Source organism: Carcharhinus amblyrhynchos, chromosome 14 (assembly GCF_965287045.1).
Source record: "Carcharhinus amblyrhynchos chromosome 14, sCarAmb.v2.hapA, whole genome shotgun sequence".
NCBI lineage: Eukaryota > Metazoa > Chordata > Chondrichthyes > Carcharhiniformes > Carcharhinidae > Carcharhinus > Carcharhinus amblyrhynchos.
This window is the reverse complement of record NC_137337.1, coordinates 65,173,792-65,181,585: the sequence shown is the minus strand read 5'-3', so window position 1 is coordinate 65,181,585 and position 7,794 is coordinate 65,173,792. Positions and strand designations below refer to the sequence as shown.

The 7,794-nt window shown below is 43.4% G+C and overlaps 1 pseudogene; it reads right to left on the bottom strand.

The window, feature by feature from the left end:
* Window positions 1-495: 495 nt before the first annotated feature.
* LOC145352186 (small ribosomal subunit protein uS9 pseudogene) lies at window positions 496-1,255 on the bottom strand (annotated as a pseudogene).
* Window positions 1,256-7,794: the final 6,539 nt, after the last annotated feature.

Genomic DNA, 7,794 nt, shown 5'->3' with positions numbered 1-7,794 from the left:
GCTGATTGCTAACCTAGTGCTTTAGAGAAGCACTTCAAGAATTTAAGAAATCAGGAAGAGGGTGAAGATTAATTAGTAGGGCCTCCAGAAGTGGTTTGAGGTCACATGGTATTTTATTTGAAAAACTGTTTTTTCTCTCAATTAATGCATCCATATGATCCAGTAGGAATATTTAAACCAGGAGTGCAGTGAGCTTCCCATTCTACTTTATTTTGGCAGATAAAAAAGGCTGACAGGAAACTGAGTGAATTCAGTTACTGCCAAGAGGAAAACCCAATGGGAAAAATGAGAAACATTTATTTGTTTAAGAGTTGTAAAATTTCAGAGATCAAAGGGCCTGCCCCTGTACTCCATTTTGAACATACATATGAATTAGGAGCAGAAGTGGGCCATTTGGCCACTCAAACCTGCTCCGCCATTAAATAAAATCATGACTGATCTGTTTGTGTTTCCTTTTTTTTGACAGTTACATATTTATTTGCCACAATCAAAGACTTAACAGTAAGATTTCTGGTAATGTGCACGGGCACCATCTCCATCAAATTTCTTGGCCTCACAACAGTGTGGATCAGCAACCAGCAAGGTCCTGTCATACTATATGAGGATAGAGTCATAGAGGTTTACAGCATGGAAACAGGCCCTTCAGCCCAACTTGTCCATGCTGCCCTTTTTCTAAAAAAATCCCTAAGCTAATCCCAATTGCCGCATTTGGCCCATATCCTTCTATACCCATCATACCCATGTAACTACCTAAATGATTTTTAAAATTGTATGTGCTTCTGCTACTACTCTGGCAGCTTGTTCCAGACACTCACCACACTTTGTGTGAAAAAATTGCCCCTCTTGACACTTTTGTTCTCTCCCTTCTCATCTTAAACCTATGCCCTCTAGTTTTAGACTCCCCTACTTTTGGGAAAAGGTATTGACTATCTAGCTGACCTGTGCCCCTCATTATTTTATAGACAAGGATGTCCTTGATCTCTTTCTTGGAGGGTTCATCTATATGTCTCTGGTGTATGCCACCAATGCTTTAGAAATGGATTGATGGCTAGCATAGATTTCAGCTACATGACTATCACCTTTCACATAAACTCTAACGTCAGCTCAAGTAAGTCTTTCCTTGCTGAACTGGTTCCAGTAGTAAGGTTCTTGGCTCAAACTGTTCCAAAGGCTTTCCAATTACATTGATAAAGCCATTTCCTTTTTTACAGTAGGCAACAACAGTTGCTGTTTTCTTTCGCCCGAAAACCTGCATTAATTACAAAGGATGTTTACATAAGAACATAGGAACATAAGAAATAGGAGCAGGAGTAGGCCATCTAGCCCTTCGAGCCTGCCCCGCCATTCAATAAGATCATGGCTGATCTGTCGTGGCTCAGTTCCACATTCCCGCCCTCTCCCCATAACCCTTAATCCCCTCACTTATCAAAAACTCATCAACCCGCGTCTTAAAAATATTTAGCAAGGCAGCCTCCACCACTTCAACGGGCAGAGAATTCCAGAGATTCACCACCCTTTGAGTGAAGAAGTTCCTCCTCAACTCCGTAGTGGGCATCTTCTTAGTAACCTTTGATTCCCTTGCCCAACAGGAATATATCTGCCTCTGCCTTAAAGATATTCGATGATCCCACGTCTACCACTTTCTGATTACCCTCGTCTTTGTTCTTTGTGGGTGGCCACTACTTTTAAAACAGTTCTCACTAGTTCTAGATTCACCCACAAGAAGAAACATCCTTTCTACATCCACTTATCAAGAACATTCAGCATCTTATTTATTCAATCAAGGCACTCCTCAGTTTTCTAAACTTTAGCGGGAACAAACCATCTGTCCAGCCTTTCCTCACAAGACAACCCTCTTATTCCAGGTATTTATCTAATTAACCTTCTCTGAACTGCCTCCAATGCATTTACACCCTTCCTTAAATAAGGAGACCAAAACAGCACACAGTGTTCATGATGTGGTCTCACCAATGCTTTTATAACTGAAACACAACGCCTTTACTTCTATGTTCCAATTCCTCTCGTGGTAAACGATAGCATTCCATTAGCTTTCTTGATTACATGCTGCACCTGCATTCTAACCTTTTGTGAATCATGCACTAGAGCACCTAAATCCCTCTACACCTTAGAATTCTGCAGTTTTCTCCATTTATGTAATATTTTGCTTTTTTATTGTTCCTGCCAAAGTGAACAACCTCACATTTTCCCCCATCATACTCCACCTGCCAGGTTTTTTTCCACTCACTCAACAAACTATCTGCAAACTCCTTATGCCTTTGTCACAACATACTTTCCTACCTATCTTTGTCTCATCTGCAAGTTTAGAAACCAAGCTCAGGAGAAAGAGACCATAGCAGGAAAACACTAGTCACTGTTTTTTTTGGGGAAAGACTGGGACGCGAAAGCCCCCTTCAGCACAGTTCCCCTGAGGCTCCAGGAACATAGGAACAAGACGAGGCCGTGCAACCCATCAAACTTGTTCCACCATTTCATTATATAGTGGCTAATCTGTATCTTAACTCTATCTTACCTGCTTTAGTTAGTCTAACCCCCTAACACTTACTCAACAAAATATTATTAGTCTCAGTTTTGAAATGTTCAGTTGCGTCTCAGCCTCAACAGCTGCCTAAAGGAGAGAGTTCCAGATTTCCACAATGTTTTTTGTATAAAAAGTTCTTGCTGGCGTTACCACTTAATGGTCAAGCTTTGATACTAAAGTTACACACTCTTATTCTGGACTGTCACCAGAAGGAATAGTTTCTCTCTATTTACCCTCTCATTTCCTTCACCCTTCCTAAAGATCTGTTAGATCACACTTAACCTACACTATTTGAGGGAATATGGACTTAGTTTATACAGCCTTCATTTCTGCTAGATCAAAATCCTGGAACTTCCTACCCTGAGGTACAGATGAAGAGAACGCAGATGTGCCTTTCTAGCTAGTAACAGATCTGGGTTCTCTCTAAGTGAGTGAGCTGAACAGTTGGGTCTGGATTCCTACCATAATTGAACTTTTCTGAATACATTTTCCAGAGCAACGTGAAGGTGACAACACCACTTGGACTGCTGCTGTTCAGAAAGGTGGCTCACCACCACCTTATCAAGGGAAATTAGGAATGGGCAGTAAATGCTGGCCTAGCCAGCAATGCCACATCCCGTGAACAAATAGTTTATAAAAACCTGTCCTCAGAACTTAACCTCCTTAGCCCTTTTTTATTATTCTGGTGAATATGAGCTGTGCTCCCCTCCCTGTAGAATGTCTTGCTCATAAGTCGAATGCAGTATTCCAGATGAGGTATAACCAGAGCTCAATACTGCTGCAACATAATTCCCACCCCTCAGTATTCTAGACTCCTTTACCTAAAGGCTGACATTCTATTCATTTTTTTAGTTTCTTTTTGTAACCATTCTGTTGGGGTTTTCATTCAAAATCAGCACAGGAAAGAGCTGAACCATGTCCCCTTGAAAAGGAAGAGCCATCATTTGTGTGGCTCACACCAGTGCACTGTGTTCTAATTATATTCTAAACGGTCTGAGCTGACAGCCCATGGCAGAACCTTGACACTGGAAGGTGTTAACATCACCCAAGTTATTTGACAGACAATTGGGACATTGGTTAGCTGTGACTTGAGGAGCCGATTCTTCTTTGGATTATTTTTGGGATGGTGGAAAGATCAGCTGTGATCATACTTGCATGCTTTCATATTGACAAATAGTAAAGTTGACTGTAATAGAATGGCTTTATTTACTTTATATTTCTTTCTGAGTCTATTAGATATGATTAAATTGCCTAAGTGTATAATGGGACAATGGCAATGTATGTTGACTAATTGAATCTACTGTGGTAAAAGGTAAGGACGAAGAGAATGCAAGTGTGCCTTTCCAGCTAGTAATGTATCTGGATTATCCTCTGTGAGTGGGTCTGGATTCCTGCTTTAATTGAATTTTTCTGAATACATTTTCCACAGCACTGGATGTGGTTAAGGTCTGGTGTTACTGCTCTCACCTAGTGCTTTTCTTATCTGTTGAATCATACCCTGGGAATCACTTGCAAGATTTCACTTCCTGCTCCTGGACCTTTACCTCTATCCTTGACCACATCCTATTTCGTACCTCACTGCTTCTCCTCAGAGTCCTTGTTCAAAAGTACAGCTTTAGTTTAACAAGTACGTTGAAGACTGTTCTGTGTGCAACCTTGGTGCCAGATTTGATTCCAAGGTGAGCTTCCCACTTCATTTTAGTTCAGTTTAGTTTATTTATTAGTGTCACAAGTAGGCTTACATTAACTCTGCACTGAAGTAGCTGTGAAAATTATCTAGTTGCCACACTTCAGTGCCTGTTCAGGTATATGAACATAAACATAAGAAATAGGAGCAGGAGTAGGCCATCTAGCCCTTCGAGCCTGCCCCGCCATTCAATAAGATCATGGCTGATCTGTCGTGGCTCAGTTCCACCTTCCCGCCCTCTCCCCATAACCCTTAATCCCCTCGCTTATCAAAAACCCATCAACCTGCGTCTTAAAAATATTTAGCGAGGCAGCCTCCACCACCTCAACGGGCAGAGAATTCCAGAGATTCACCACCCTTTGAGTGAAGAAGTTCCTCCTCAACTCCGTTCTAAACCGCCCCCCCTTTATCTTGAGGCTGTGCCCTCTAGTCCTACTGTCCTTTCTGAGCGGGAAGAGCCTCTCCACCTCTATCCTATCCATCCCATTCATCATCTTATATGTCTCAATGAGATCTCCTCTCATTCTTCTAAACTCTAACGAGTACAAGCCTAGTTTATTCAGCCTCTCCTCATAGCTCAACCCCCTCAACTCCGGTATCAGCCTAGTAAACCTCCTCTGCACTCCCTCCAAGGCCAAAATATCCTTGCGTGAGTGCGGCGACCAAAACTGCACACAGTACTCCAGCTGCGGCCTCACCAATGCCCTATACAGCCGCAGCAAGACTTCCCTACTTTTATATTCAATCCCCCTCGCTATGAAGGCCAGCATCCCATTCGCCTTCCTGACCACCTGCTGCACCTGCAGGCTGGGTTTTTGCGACTCATGCACAAGGACTCCGAGGTCCCTCTGCACCGTCGCCTGCTGCAGTTTTTCGCCATGTAAGTAATAGTCCTTCCTACCATTATTCCTACCAAAGTGGACCACCTCGCACTTGCCAACATTAAATTCCATTTGCCATTTCCTGGACCATTCGCCCAGCCTACCTAGATCCTTCTGCAGACTCTCCACACCCTCCGCGCAATTTGCCGTTCCACCAATCTTGGTGTCATCAGCAAATTTCGACACCATACACTCGGTTCCCTCCTCCAGATCATCTATATAAATGGTAAATAGCTGAGGCCCCAGCACCGACCCCTGGGGCACTCCACTAGTCACCAACCGCCAATCCGAATAGCATCCATTAACCCCCACTCTCTGCCTCCTATTTGACAACCAATCCTCTATCCACGCTAACACCCTACCCCCTACTCCATGCCCCCTTACCTTCTGCAATAACCTCTTGTGAGGTACCTTGTCAAACGCCTTCTGAAAATCAAGAAAGACCATATCCACCCGCTCTCCTCTATCCACCGCCCTAGACACATCCTCATAGAACTCCAATAAATTTGTCAGGCACGACTTCCCCTTAACGAAACCGTGCTGCGTTTGCTCTATCAAGCAATTCCCCTCAAGATGCCTCGCTATTTCCTCCTTGATGACGGATTCTAACATTTTACCTACAACAGACGTTAAACTAACCGGCCTATAATTCCCTGCCTTTTGCCTGGCACCCTTCTTAAACAACGGCGTAACATTAGCCATTTTCCAATCTTCTGGCACTTCCCTGGAATCCAGCGATGTCTGGAAAATAACCACCAAGGCATCCACTATCACCTCCGCCATTTCTTTCAGAACCTACTGAGGGATAATCTAGCCTGGCCAATGCACCTAACCAGCACGTCTTTTGGACTGTGGGAGGAAACCGGAGCACCCAGAGGAAATCCATGCAAACATGGGGAGAACGTGCAAACTCAACACAGTGACCCAAACTGGGTATTGAACCCAGGTTCCTGTTGCTGTGAGGCAGCAGTGCTAACCATTGTGCCACCATATCATCACTACGATTGCAACTTCCATGCTGTCTCCAGACTTTATCCCTATCACAGCTCAACTATTACAGATGTTTTCATCATCTATAGACTTGACTATTTCAATGCCATCCTGAGTAGCCTCATAATTTCTACTCTGTACACTTCAGGTCATCCAAAATTGTGCCGCCCAAATCTTGACTCACACCCATTCTCCAATTATCTTTGTGCTTATCTGCCTACATTGGCTCCTAGTCAAACAATTTTGTACATTTAAAATTCTTTTTTGTTTTCCAATCCCTCCATGTCCTCACCTCTCCCTATTTTTTTAATCCCCCTCAGCCCCATAACCCTTCGAGATAGTTGCACTCCTCTGATTCTACACTCCTGTATATCCCTGATTTAAATCATTCCATCATTGGTGTCCATGCCTTCAGTTGCTTAGGTCTCAGGCTGCAGAATTTCTAGTACACCTCTCCACATCACCTTCATCTTTTAAGATATAACTTACAATCTACCCCTTTGACCAAGCGTTGGTCATCTGATCTAATATCACCTCATGTGGCTTGATGTCATATTTTGTTTTATAATGCTCCTGTGAACCAGCCTGTTACATTTTGTTACGTTAAAGGCACCTTAGAAATATAAGCTGATGTTTTTGTTGTTGTTTTGGGGAAGGTCCACTAGATGCCAGAGCCCTTCAGCGTTGACATGTTTCTCAGAAACCAAACCATAATCTGCGCAGAGACTCATACTTGTGTTAAGTTTCAGCACAATATTGTCCAAGGCTCTCAGTCGACATCACCACCATGCATCTACTGTTGGTCAACTAAAGTATGGTACTGTGTCGGTGACTATTTCACACTGAGCAGAGTAACAAACTGGGTGAAAGTACAAACCAGAATGTACCTGGTGCCCAACTGACTTGTTGGGTCTCGTGCAATTGCATCAAGCTCTCAAGAACTCACTTTCTGTTGCCTTAAGGGCCCATCACTCTCAGTATTACTGAGATAGCACAGATGATCTTTGCCTCTCTGTCACGATTACCAATTGCTTCCTCATCTCGTTCCTAGCATCCTTACCTCCAACAAGGAATATGATGGATTTATTCATCCTTTTGGTTGTCGCTGCTGTTTGTCCGCATTCTTCTAACTCAGCAAACTAGATATTCCATAAGCTCCTAACCCTGAGCCCATGCTCCTCACGCTGGATTCTTTCCAATCTTTTCCATCCACACTTGAACTGACCTTTTCCATGATGCCCATTCCCTGTTATAGTTCTTGACCCGTTAGCACAGATCTGCTGATCATACACCTTCCTTGCCAGTTCCTACATTAGCTGACATAATAAATTGTTGCTGCTCTTCAGGCAGTGAGTGCAGTTCACCTATGACAGGCCAGTGCCTCCTGCGAAAAGGTGTTTGTGAACTTGCCTGATCGGACATGATATGTCTGCTTCCTGCCCCCACACTAGTCCCAAGTTCACATATGCTGAATGCCCATTTGTACAAGGTAAGTAGGGCTGGAGGACCTTTTTTTCTCTACTCCACTTGGTCAATACCTCTAACATTGAGATCCCACTGTCAGTGAGCAGTGGCCGCCTCTCACTGCCATGAAACACCACGGAAAGGGAGAAAAAAACTGGACTGTTGGGAAAAGAAGTTGATACTTTATCATCTTTAGCATACCCTGAGAGAAAAGGATGCTTAATAAAGTCTTT